Genomic DNA, 11,911 nt, shown 5'->3' with positions numbered 1-11,911 from the left:
TCATATCTCTGGGGCCCGTCACACTTGTCCCTGCTTGACCCCCCGTGTTGCCTGCCCTGTCCCCATATCATCTGGAGTGAGAGATTTGTGTGTGGGACCATATTGCAGTATTGATTTGGCTGACTAGTTCTTCTAGGCCAGCGGTTCCCAAAATCGTTCCTCAAGTACCTTTAGGAGTACCTTTATGTTTTCCAGTTCACCCAGCAGATGCACTGTGTATCACCAACTGTTACATTACAAATCCACAGGTAACCTAGAAAATGTAAACTATTAGCGGTCCTCAAGTACTGTGGCCCCTATTCTGGTTGGATCGGGCAGACGCGTGTGCGTACGGACAGACCGAATGGATCACGCACTCTTCCGATTAGCATGAGTCCACCCACAGAACATGCGTACACGGACAGTGAGATAAGCCGGCAATGTGGAGTGGCGTGCATATGAGTGTACGCTACCATGCTTGGACGGTTCTCAGCCTTTTCGCACGGAGAGTGAGCTTGTTTTCCCGATTGTGAGAGGAAGCGTACGTCCGAGCACGGTGGCGTACGCTTCACATATATGGTCCTGCAATTATTCCCTTTGAAGTTACCTTCTGATAATTAACCAAGTTTCCTAAGTGTGATTTTGTAATTGTTTTCTATTACCTCATTTGTCTACCTTAATAAATCTACAATTGAACCCTCATTACATGTATATTTCTTCTGTTCTAATGTGCCACTTTTCTCACTATCTATGTGTACCCCCATTGGTTTTTGTTTATATTACATTGATGTGGGTGTTTGTGTGCATGCTGTAAATAATGGCCATAATTATTATGTTCCTATTTATTTACATGTCTCGCTACCTTGCGCGTTAATTAGCCGACCGATTGCGGACGGACTCAGGCGGATGGTCTAAGGGGTTTATTCTAGTTCATTCTTTCTGACAAAATCCTTCTTAGATGGACAAAACCATGTGCACTGCAGGGGGGCAGATGTAAATTGTGCAGAGAGAATTAGATTTGGGTGAGTTATTTTGTTTCTGTGCAGGGAAAATACTGACTGCATGATTTTACACTTCAATATAGATCTCACTTTGAAGAAAAACCCCACCAAATCTAATTCTCTCTGCACAAGTTACATCTGCCCCACCCGCAGTGCACATGGTTTTGTCCATCTAAGAAGGATTTTGTCAGAAAGAATGGACTAGAATAACCCCCTAAGAGCGCTATGGAGCACTCTTTGGTGGTCCGATGGTTTTGGGGTATAAGCGTCCCGACCACTCTCCGAGCGAGGCGGATGCACCTCCGTGCAGTTTGAGTACACATTCCCGTGTATGCCCAGGGATACGCCCAGTTTTTCCCTATTTTCTGGCCTCTCCCCTAAACATGCCCACATTATGCCCACTTTGTCCGTCTCTGATCGGACAGGACTTTTTGATCAGAGAGTTGCGTCCGTGAGCGGTGTGCTGTCGTCGCACATGCACATTGAAGGCGGTACGCATGCGCAGAAGAAAAAAAAGCGGACAGAACCGATCCAACCAGAATAACCCCCTGTATTTGGATATAAATGTTCCATGCAGTCTTGGCCTTCTCCAAATCTAAGTCAAAGGATGCCCACAGACAAGTGGACACTTATTATTAATTGAAAATTAACCAATACGATCAGATGTTAAAAACTGCATCTAACATGCAGAAAAATAGGAATTTAACTACCTTATTTAATGAAATGAAAACAAAAGAGGGGCATTTCCAAAAACATGTATTTCAAAGAAGAGTCATTTAAAACCCTGCAATTAAGGCATACTTGCCTACTTTTACTTTCACCTCTCCGGGAGAGAGGCTGACATCACTCTTCCCCGCCCCCATGTAAAAAAAACTCAGTGAGTCGCGGACCACGGCGAGGGGGCGGGGCTTAAATTACGCGAAATGACGTGATTGCGTCATTTAAGCCCCACCCCCTCACCACGGACCCACATTTTGCGCTAATTATTCCAGCGGGCATGGGGGGGAGCAGGGGGTGTGAGACTTGTTCACCTTCCCGGGAGACGGATCTGATTTTCGGGAGGCTCCTGGCCGGGAGGGTAGGCAAGCCTGAATATGTCCCCTGTAGTGCACTTAACTATGGTTTTCGGAATAATCTGGATAACATATCCGGATAATGGATACTTAACCTGTATCACTGAAAATACCAGTTCCAGATGCACTCACAAATGCCAGTCAAACTTATATATGCGATATATTGCATGCACAAAAAGTATTCCATTTTTCAACCGATTCCATCATCAAATCAATAGTTCAGCACTAGCAATCTAGGGGTTCCAAACCGACACTTTACAATCGATATATCGGCCCGAAAGATCAAAATCGAATGAAATTGTGCGAAAGCGTTGTAGTGTATGGGGCCTTAAGAGTTATTGCTCTGTGTTAATTTGCCAGAACAAATGAATGCTGCTATTGATGTTTGGGTGTTTATCATTGGCATAACCGTGCATTGAGTGTGCAGTGATACATGTTGGGTGACATGTAATAGGATGAGAGATTCAGAAAGTGAGAGATTCGGTAAGAAATATCCAGGGTTTTTTTTTAAAGCGGCAATCATTTACATTTACACTGTAAAATCAAACTGGTTTTGCAGTGTAAATGATTGCCGCTTTAAAAAAAACTGGAGGTTTATTACAAAATCTCTCACTTTCTGAACCTCTCATCCTATTAAATTTACCCCCTTTGTTCTGGGAGGTAAAGGCCCCAGGATGAGCACCATAGATGTGCGCAGCACATTTTATTAGGAGGTGCACCATCAAAGGGGTGTGTCTAGCACCACTTATTAGGCGTGTCTAACACCACCAATCAGGCGTGTCTACCATCACCTATTGGGCGTGCCTGTGCACCCCTAGCACTCAAGGTTAGCACAGGCACGCCCGATAGATGATGGTAGCCTATGAGGAGCGTCAGTTGTATTTAACAGGTACTATAAGTGGTTAATACGCTGCTGTATAGGAATCTCTGTTATTCTTCTATGTTCTCATGGGTAATCATTCTTCATTATTCCTATGACTCTCCCAGTAGTTAGAAGAAACTCAGATTATGACCGTATCCCAAGATTCATTTAATCTGATTTACCTTGTGTCAATTTAGGATAGAAACATTACCTAATTGTGCTCCACTTGCTATAACCCTGTTTGGCTCCCGGCACAAGTGCCACGGGGTAGTGCAGCTGGCATTCAGTCAGATAATTACTCACTAATTAGTAGAATTGGGTGGCTAATTATTTTTCTTTTCCACCAAATGGATTAGGTGAAATGTAATTCTGGCTGGATCATCATCCTGATGTCCTAACAAACAGAAAATGTAGTTTAACAGGGGCGTTGTAAAATCCGGGAATGTCCTTGCTACCCCCAAAAAGTATTACGTTGTTATTTTGCTTCTCATCACATCACAGTCTGTATTCTGCCCTGTGGTTCACGGTTCGAGAATATGTTGTAATATATATAAAAATGTGAAATTGAGAACAGTATAATAGTAATATGTAAATGAAAAGTTGACTAACTATTTAAAATATGAAACATACCCAGTGTGTCTGAATGACTTCACGTAGTGGCTAATCCACTGAATGGGTATGTATCATTGTATAGACAGCAACTAGGTCGATAAGCATTATGTCAACACCACTAGTACCCCATTCACACCAGCCTAAATTCCCGGGTTGAGTCCAGGAACAACCCGGTACTAGCGCTGATGTGAAAGGTTCCCGGGACAAAATCCCGGGCAAATTTCAACCCGGCTAGGTATCAGGGTTGTTCCCGGGTTCAACCCGGGGACCTGGCTGGTGTGAAAGGTACAGATTATACTTACCCGGGTTGCCGTGTCCTCGGTGTGCTGTCTGGACGGGAATCCACGCAGGCGGCGGGCGCAAATGACGGGACAGCCGGTGGATGATGATGACGCAGTTCTCCGGCGGCAGTGAGGGCACCGGAGAGCTGCGTCATCTTCATCCGCAGCCTGTCCCGTCATTTGCGCCGCCGCCTGTGTGGATCTCTGGCCTGCACGGAGGACCAGCAACCGGGGTGAGTATTCTCGCCATCTCCGCCGCCTGCCCGCCGACTGCCCGCCTCCTACCCACCTCCAGACGGCCTCCTTCCCGCCCCCTTCTCACACCAGAAAATGCAGGGACATTTCTGGTGTGAATGGGTCCAAACCCGGGAATGTCCCTGCTTGTAACGGGAACTGAATTCCCGGGTTTGTCCCTGCATTTCTGGTGTGAATGGGGTATAGGTTGACATGCCTGAAGGACGACATGCAGGAAGGTCAACCTGATTGAAGGACAACATAGGTTAGGTTGACAGGGTCTTTAAATCAACAACCATTAAGTAGACATGGGGAAGGTCGATAGTCAAAAGGTCGACATGTGGTTTTTCAATTTTTTGTCCCAAATGTTGACACAGTGGACATGGAACGTAGCATCGCGTGCTCTCACCACGCTTCGGACAAGGCGCTTGGCACACTATTTTATTTTCCCACCACGCCCTAGTGGATGGAAGGGTATGAAATACCACCTGTCGACACATGTCGGCTCCAAAAACAAAAGTGAAAAACCCCCATGTCAACCTTTTAACTGTTGACCTTCCCCATGTCGACTTAATGCTTGTTGACCAAATGACCCTGTCCACCTAGACCCATGACGACATTCGGTCATGTCGATCTTCAGTCGTGTCAGCCTAGTGGTGTCAACCTAATGCCATAGTTACCTCCCCTGCTGCATTCTGCAGGAGACTCCCTGACATAGCAGCAATCTCCCTCTCTCCCTCATTAGTCTAGCAATCTCCCTCATGTCACCTAGCCCACATTACACTGTTACATCATAGTTACCTCCCCTGCTGCATTCTGCAGGAAACTCCCTGACATAGCAGCAATCTCCCTCTGTCCCTCATTAGTCTAGCAATCTCCCTCATGTCACCTAGCCCACATTACACTGTTACATCATAGTTACCTCCCCTCCTGCATTCTGCAGGAGACTCCCTGACATAGCAGCAATCTCCCTCTATCCCTCATTAGTCTAGCAATCTCCCTCATGTCACCTAGCCCACATTACACTGTTACATCATAGTTACCTCCCCTCCTGCATTTTGAAGGAGACTCCCTGACATAGCAGCAATCTCCCTCTGTCCCTCATTAGTCTAGCAATCTCCCTCATGTCACCTAGCCCACATTACACTGTTACATCATAGTTACCTCCCCTCCTGCATTCTGCGGGAGACTCCCTGACATAGCGGCAATCTCCCTCTCTCCCTCATTAGTCTAGCAATCTCCCTCATGTCACCTAGCCCACATTACACTGTTACATCATAGTTACCTCCCCTCCTGCATTCTGCAGGAGATTCCCTGACATAGCAGCAATCTCTCTCTGTCCCTCATTAGTCTAGCAATCTCCCTCATGTCACCTAGCCCACATTACACTGTTACATCATAGTTACCTCCCCTCCTGCATTCTGCAGGAGATTCCCTGACATAGCAGCAATCTCCCTCATGTCACCTAGCGCACATTACACTGTTACATCATAGTTACCTCCCCTCCTGCATTCTGCAGGAGATTCCCTGACATAGCAGCAATCTCCCTCATGTCACCTAGCCCACATTACACTGTTACATCATAGTTACCTCCCCTCCTTCATTCTGCAGGAGACTCCCTGACATAGCAGCAATCTCCCTCTCTCCCTCATTAGAGACAGATACATTTACATTAAATCATCAGCGCCATTTCCCAGCACTTTACCAAGTACAGTAGCTCTTACTAAGAGGGATTATTCTGATTTACTCAGAAAGGCACAATCACTCTCTAATGGACAAAGCCATGTACACTGCAGGTGAGGCAGATGTAACATGTGCAGATAATTAGATTTGGGTGAGTTATTTTGTTTCTGTGCAGGGTAAATACTGGCTGCTTTATTTTTACACTGCAATATAGATATCAGTTTTAAGTACACCCTCCACCCAAACCTAACTCTCTCTGCACATGTTACATCTGCCCCACCTGCAGTGCACATGGTTGTGTCCATTAGAGAGTGATTGTGCCTTTCCGAGTGAATCAGAATAACCCCCAATGCAATGTGGCTAATCTCAGATCCCTTGCTTTGTAACGAGTTATGTGAATGTGCTACACCAGGGATCAGGGTGATGTCACACAGATGTCTCCACAGCTAGAAACATAACTGGTATTATTCTCCATAGTGCTGAAACACAGTAGCTCGATGCTGGCAGATGCTGGTGAATGCGCTGCCTCTGGGGATGCTGTGTGCAATGTTTGGGGTTTTCACAGGATCTTAGTGTCATAAAATTACTACTATAAATCTGTATTTGAATTTAATTGCACATTTTATTGTCATGTTAATATAGTGAGATAAAGTGTACTGTATAACCCCAGCCTTTAACTCATTTCACTGTGACAAAGTGTAGTGGTAGAAATGTGCTGACATCTTCATTACTCTATAAGTAGATACACCAGGGGCGTAACTATAGCACCGCAGCCCCCGCGACCGCTGGGGGGGGGGGCGCTGTGCATGTGCGGGCGCCGGGGGCTGCAGTGCTATAGTTACACCCCGCCGCCATCCCCCGTAGTCTTTACCTGTCAGTGTCTTCAGTACGCGCTCGTCCCGGCTCCCTTCTTCTGCTATGAGGACCACAACAAAATGTCCGCCCCCATTTAGCAGACTGTTCTGTGAAACTGTCTGCTGCATGGGGGCGGACATTTTGTGGTGGTCCTCATAGCAGAAGAAGGGAGCCGGGACCAGCGCGTCCTGAGCGTAGGTAAGACTGCGGGGGATGGGGGGTTTGCATGGACGGCGAGGCGGGGGTTGGTGCGGCGGGGCGGGCGGCGGTTGGTGCGGCAGGGCGGGCGGGGGTTGGTGCGGGGGGGTGCGTGGGTGGGCGCCCTCCCTTTAACGGCGGGGGGCGCCCAAAAGCTAGTTACGCCACTGAGACACACACTAAGGGTGAGGCGTACTAAGCCTTGAAAAGTGATAAATGGAGAGTGATAAACCACCAACCAATCAGCTCCTACCTGTCATTTTTCAAACACAGTCTGTGACAAGGCAGTTAGGAGCTGATTGGCTGGTGGTTTATCGCTTTCCATTTGATCACTGTTCAAGCTTAGTACATCTGGCCCTAATTGATAATTCAACTCTCCCCTCTGATACATATCAATATATACCTTAGTTCTAATTTTTAACATTCTAATAAAATAGAGGATTTGGGGGGAGTTTGGACTTTGTGCCTTTTACTAAGATTCATATTAAATGCAAAACATAGGCCCAATCTTAAAGCACCACGTAGGGGACAATACTCGGTTTTGGTAGTAGGTCATATATCGGTATAAGGCACAGAAGGGCTAAACTGGCGGAGTGGGGGAGTAATGGCAGCTGTGCCCTGCACAAAGCTTGTGTCAGAGGTTTGGGGATAGGGACTGAATAAGGCATGTTAAGTGGACTTGGTAAATAAGAGGAGACAGTGGCTTCGGCAGATAAGAGGAGCACATGACACAATGTAGTGTCAGCCCCTCACGATTCCTGTCCCCAGCTTAATGTAGCAATGTAGAGGCTTCTGCTGACCATGTGTGCCCACATTGCCCTTTTCAGACTACAGCAAGCACTGAATTGGCATGCTCTCTCCGATGTGGACCGGTGAAGTCCATACCCTCCAACTGTACCGATTTAGCCGGTACAGTGCCGTTGTACTGGCTAAATCAAAGTGTACCGAGTGTACTGGTTTTTTGGCTGTTCCCCCTCAGCTGTCACAGTTGAGGCAGCATGGATGTAAATATCCGAGCGGTGGTGTCACAGAAGGCGCCGCCGGGAGAAGAGGGGCTGGCTTGAGGGGCTGGATGCAGTTCAGAACTAGGCTTTTACACTGACAACACTGCAGCCAATGGTAGCCGCCTTTGATGCACTGCGGCCAACCACAGTGCAATCACCCTGGCCAATCACAGCGCAGACAAATTCTCCTAATACTGTAGTTTCAACATTTTCTGAACAATGATTTTGGAGTTATACCTGATGTTTATTTTGTCTTAAAATGATCTTGACATAAGAAACCCACAAAACCCTGTGTTCTTGAAGTTGCACCACCATCTAAATTTAAGGCTAAAATGGTGTACATTTTGACCACTTTAAAATGCCTGCAAAAGATGGGACATGGGGTGTCACTGTCACAAGTCACTGTTATTGCAGAATTTTATTGGTTATTCCATTCCCCAAAGCATCACACAGCCTTGGTTTTCAGTCAGAATTGTGGGTCTAACTACGGATGTCCTGGAATAATGAATTCTCTGGGCTTATGTTTCAGGTCCACATTTTGGAACATTCTTGGGTTTGTTCAGTTGTACTTTCTGCAATTCCTTACTACTAACTCAAAACATGCAATGTGGTTTGAAATATATTTACACCATTTAAGCCTCCTTTATAATAAAAAGGTTTTAATCAGATATTAAGCTGCCCATACACGGTCCGTTTAAAGGATCCGTTTGGGACTTATATAGTACACATCGCATCGCATTGCATGCCTTGTGCATGCATTGTGCATGCGATGCGATGCGATAACCAGCTAGTACAAAAAGTATGTGCAGCACATACTTTTTGTACCGTACGATGAGATGCGCGGGAGCGCGCATCTCATAGTACAGAACGGACGGTCTGGGAACGGAGCGTCTATGGGCAGCTTTAAACATTTTAAGAATACAATACTTATACTAATCGTTTTTTTGGTTGCTGGACTACTCATTCCTGTAAGTATATTATGCAATATATGGGGATACTATACAAGGGTCCGGAGGTGATAGCGTCTAAGTCAGGGCTGGGCAATTGCGGCCCTCCAGATGTTGATGAACTACACATCCCAGCATGCCTTGCATCAGTTTCAGCATGGCCACATAGCAAAACTAATGCAAAGCATCCTGGGATGTGTAGTTCATCAACATCTGGAGGGCCGCAATTGCCCAGCCCTGGTCTAAGTTCAGCTGCCAAAATTGGACTTTTTTTGAAAGGTGCATTCATTTACAAGGCAAAACTAAGCGTTGAACATGTTTGACTTTAAAAAAAAAAAAGTCAGAGTTCAGAGTTTGGCCGTCAACCCACACAGCCACTGAACTCAGACGCTAATTGATTTAGCACCATTTTTGAAGGACTGATTCTTGTTTCTGCTTTACTGATCTATACAGACCTGTGGCAGCCATGTTTAAGACAGAACCAGTATTCAAAAGAATGGACTCCATCAGGAGTGTCGCCCTCTGTGATGTCCCAGGAGACCAGGGACATCACAAAGGGCGACACCCAGTGACCGAGAGTTGAGAGTGATTTATTAGGCCTCATTCTTGTCAATATACATTCAGCACAAAAGAGTACTGGCTCTATGCTCTGGCATGATACACTTTAACTAGACATGGCGAAAACAGAAATTTATGTACCGCAACAGTTGTGCTTTGCACATTGGCTAGTGCAAGCGATTTAATGATAGGTTGTTATGGATATTTTAATAAACAAACAAAAGTGCAAAACTACTGTGTCATGCATTTCTATTGGTCGAAATCTTAGGATCAGTTTAGAGACTAGACAGTGAAACTAGACTGGTAATTTCCAACAATTAACGTGCAAAAATGTTAATGTTATATTTTTCCCACATTGATATTTATTATCCCTTTTTAACATAATTAATAGGTACTGCTGGCAGCATACATGGGATGCACAGGAAGAAATGTGTAAGTTAAATACTGTAAGAATTTGTCTGAAACAAACTGTTGTTGACAACCATGAGATAACGTGACTGGAATAAATAGAGGTTTTTGCTCTTTGGATGTTTTTGGATTAGCGTGAGAATACCCAGCGTTCTCATGGAAACGCTCATGAAATGCTTGGCGTTCCCAGATGCTAATGGGCCAGTCCGGCAACCCCATGCCCTCCGCCCACAAAGATGGGTCCGTGCACCCACGCACCCGGAGCAAAGCGCAAACATTGTCCACGTGCTAGCAGCCATGCGAACGGACCTGATTAAGGTCCGCTATCACTTTCTATAACTAACGAAGCACACCGTCCAGCCGCCCCGCTTGTGGTGGGATAGTTTCTGTTTTGGAGGACTGTCCCACGGCTCCACGATAACGTGTCCTGATTGGAGGTTGGAAAGTGTCACAGTGCGCTGAACAACCACTAGAATTTTGTAAAGAAAAACACTGGGTGTGTTAACACTGGACATACCACCACTATTATTATTATTATTATTATCGTTTATTTATATGGTTTCACACACAAATACAACGCGCAGGACGCACCAAGCATAGCATTCCGCCATTGATTGCCGGCATAATGTAACAGCATTTATATACATGACGATTTATGCTCTTCCTATAAGCTGTCCTTAGTGGTGTGCGGACTTCTAGGTCTATGACAAAGTATTCCTTTTGCCCATGCATTAGGACCCTATTCTGATTTGTGCGCTCCCCTGCATGTTCGCGTAGAGGAGCGATGGTAAAACGACTGCACATGTGCAACCACTTGGTGCTAGCGGGCCTGGCGAACTGCATGTTCTCCATCCCATTTGCACCTAGCAGTGTGGGCGGGGGGCGGCGGCGACGTGCTGCATCCAGGGGAAAGCCCAGCGTTTCATGGGCGTTACAATATAAATGGGCCGGTGACATCCATTCGCAAGCTTGCAGGGAAATTTCTGTGCGGCGGGGGCACGGCCGTTCGTGCAGGCGGCGCTTATAAGACACGCAAAGCTGTGAATTTTGCAGCTTCATAAGCTGTAGTAGTAATTTCTAGAGGAATCTTTTTAAATGACTTATATCCAAATGTAGATGAGCCCCAAAGCAGTTAGTAAGAGATACTATACTGGAAGCGGTACATCTGTCAGAACAGACTTAGGTCTACAGTCATTAGATCGACCCCGGAAGGTCGACTGACCCCAAGGTCGACAGAGTTAAAGGTCGACATGACTTAAGGTCGACATGCGCCACGGTTGACATGGGTTTAGGTCGACAGTCATTAGGTCGACATGAGTTTTTCACAGTTTTTTACCCGGATGTCGACACAGTCGACATGGACACGGTTGAAGTTGAACCGCAGCCCCTCGCACCGCTCGCAATGCTTCGGGCACACTATTTTATTCTCCCACCACGCCCTAGTGGATGGTAGGGCATGAAATACCGCCTGTTGGCACATGTCGTCTAAAAAAACAGTGAAAAACTCATGTCGACCTAATGACTGTCGACCTAAACCCATGTCGACCGTGGCGCATGTCGACCTTAAGTCATGTCGACCTTGACCCATGTCAACCTTTAACCCTGTCGACCTTGGGGCAAGTCGACCTTCCGGGGTCGACCTAATGACTGTAGACCTAAGTCTGTTCTGACAGATGACCGTTTCCCACTATACTTGGTAAAGTGCTGGGAAATGCTGCTGATGCTTCAATGTAAATGTATCTGTCTCTCATTCCTATTTTCCCCAAAAATGTAACAGTGTAATGTGCGCTAGGTGACATGAGGGAGATTGCTAGACTAATGAGGGAGAGAGGGAGATTGCTGCTATGTCAGGGAGTCTCCTGCAGAATGCAGGAGGGGAGGTAACTATGATGTAACAGTGTAATGTAGGCTAGGTGACATGAGGGAGATTGCTAGACTAATGAGGGAGAGAGGGAGATTGCTGCTATGTCAGAGAGTCTCCTGCAGAATGCAGCAGGGGAGGTAACTATGGTGTAACAGTGTAATGTGCGCTAGGTGACATGAGGGAGATTGCTAGACTAATGAGGGAGAGAGGGAGATTGCTGCTATGTCAGAGAGTCTCCTGCAGAATGCAGGAGGGGAGGTAACTATGATGTAACAGTGTAATGTGGGCTAGGTGACATGAGGGAGATTGCTAGACTAATGAGGGAGATTGCTGCTATATCAGGGAGTCTCCT

Source organism: Crinia signifera, chromosome 19, assembly GCF_055691185.1.
Source record: "Crinia signifera chromosome 19, ASM5569118v1, whole genome shotgun sequence".
NCBI lineage: Eukaryota > Metazoa > Chordata > Amphibia > Anura > Myobatrachidae > Crinia > Crinia signifera.
The sequence above is the reverse complement of the archived record's forward strand: the minus strand, read 5'-3'. Positions refer to the sequence as shown.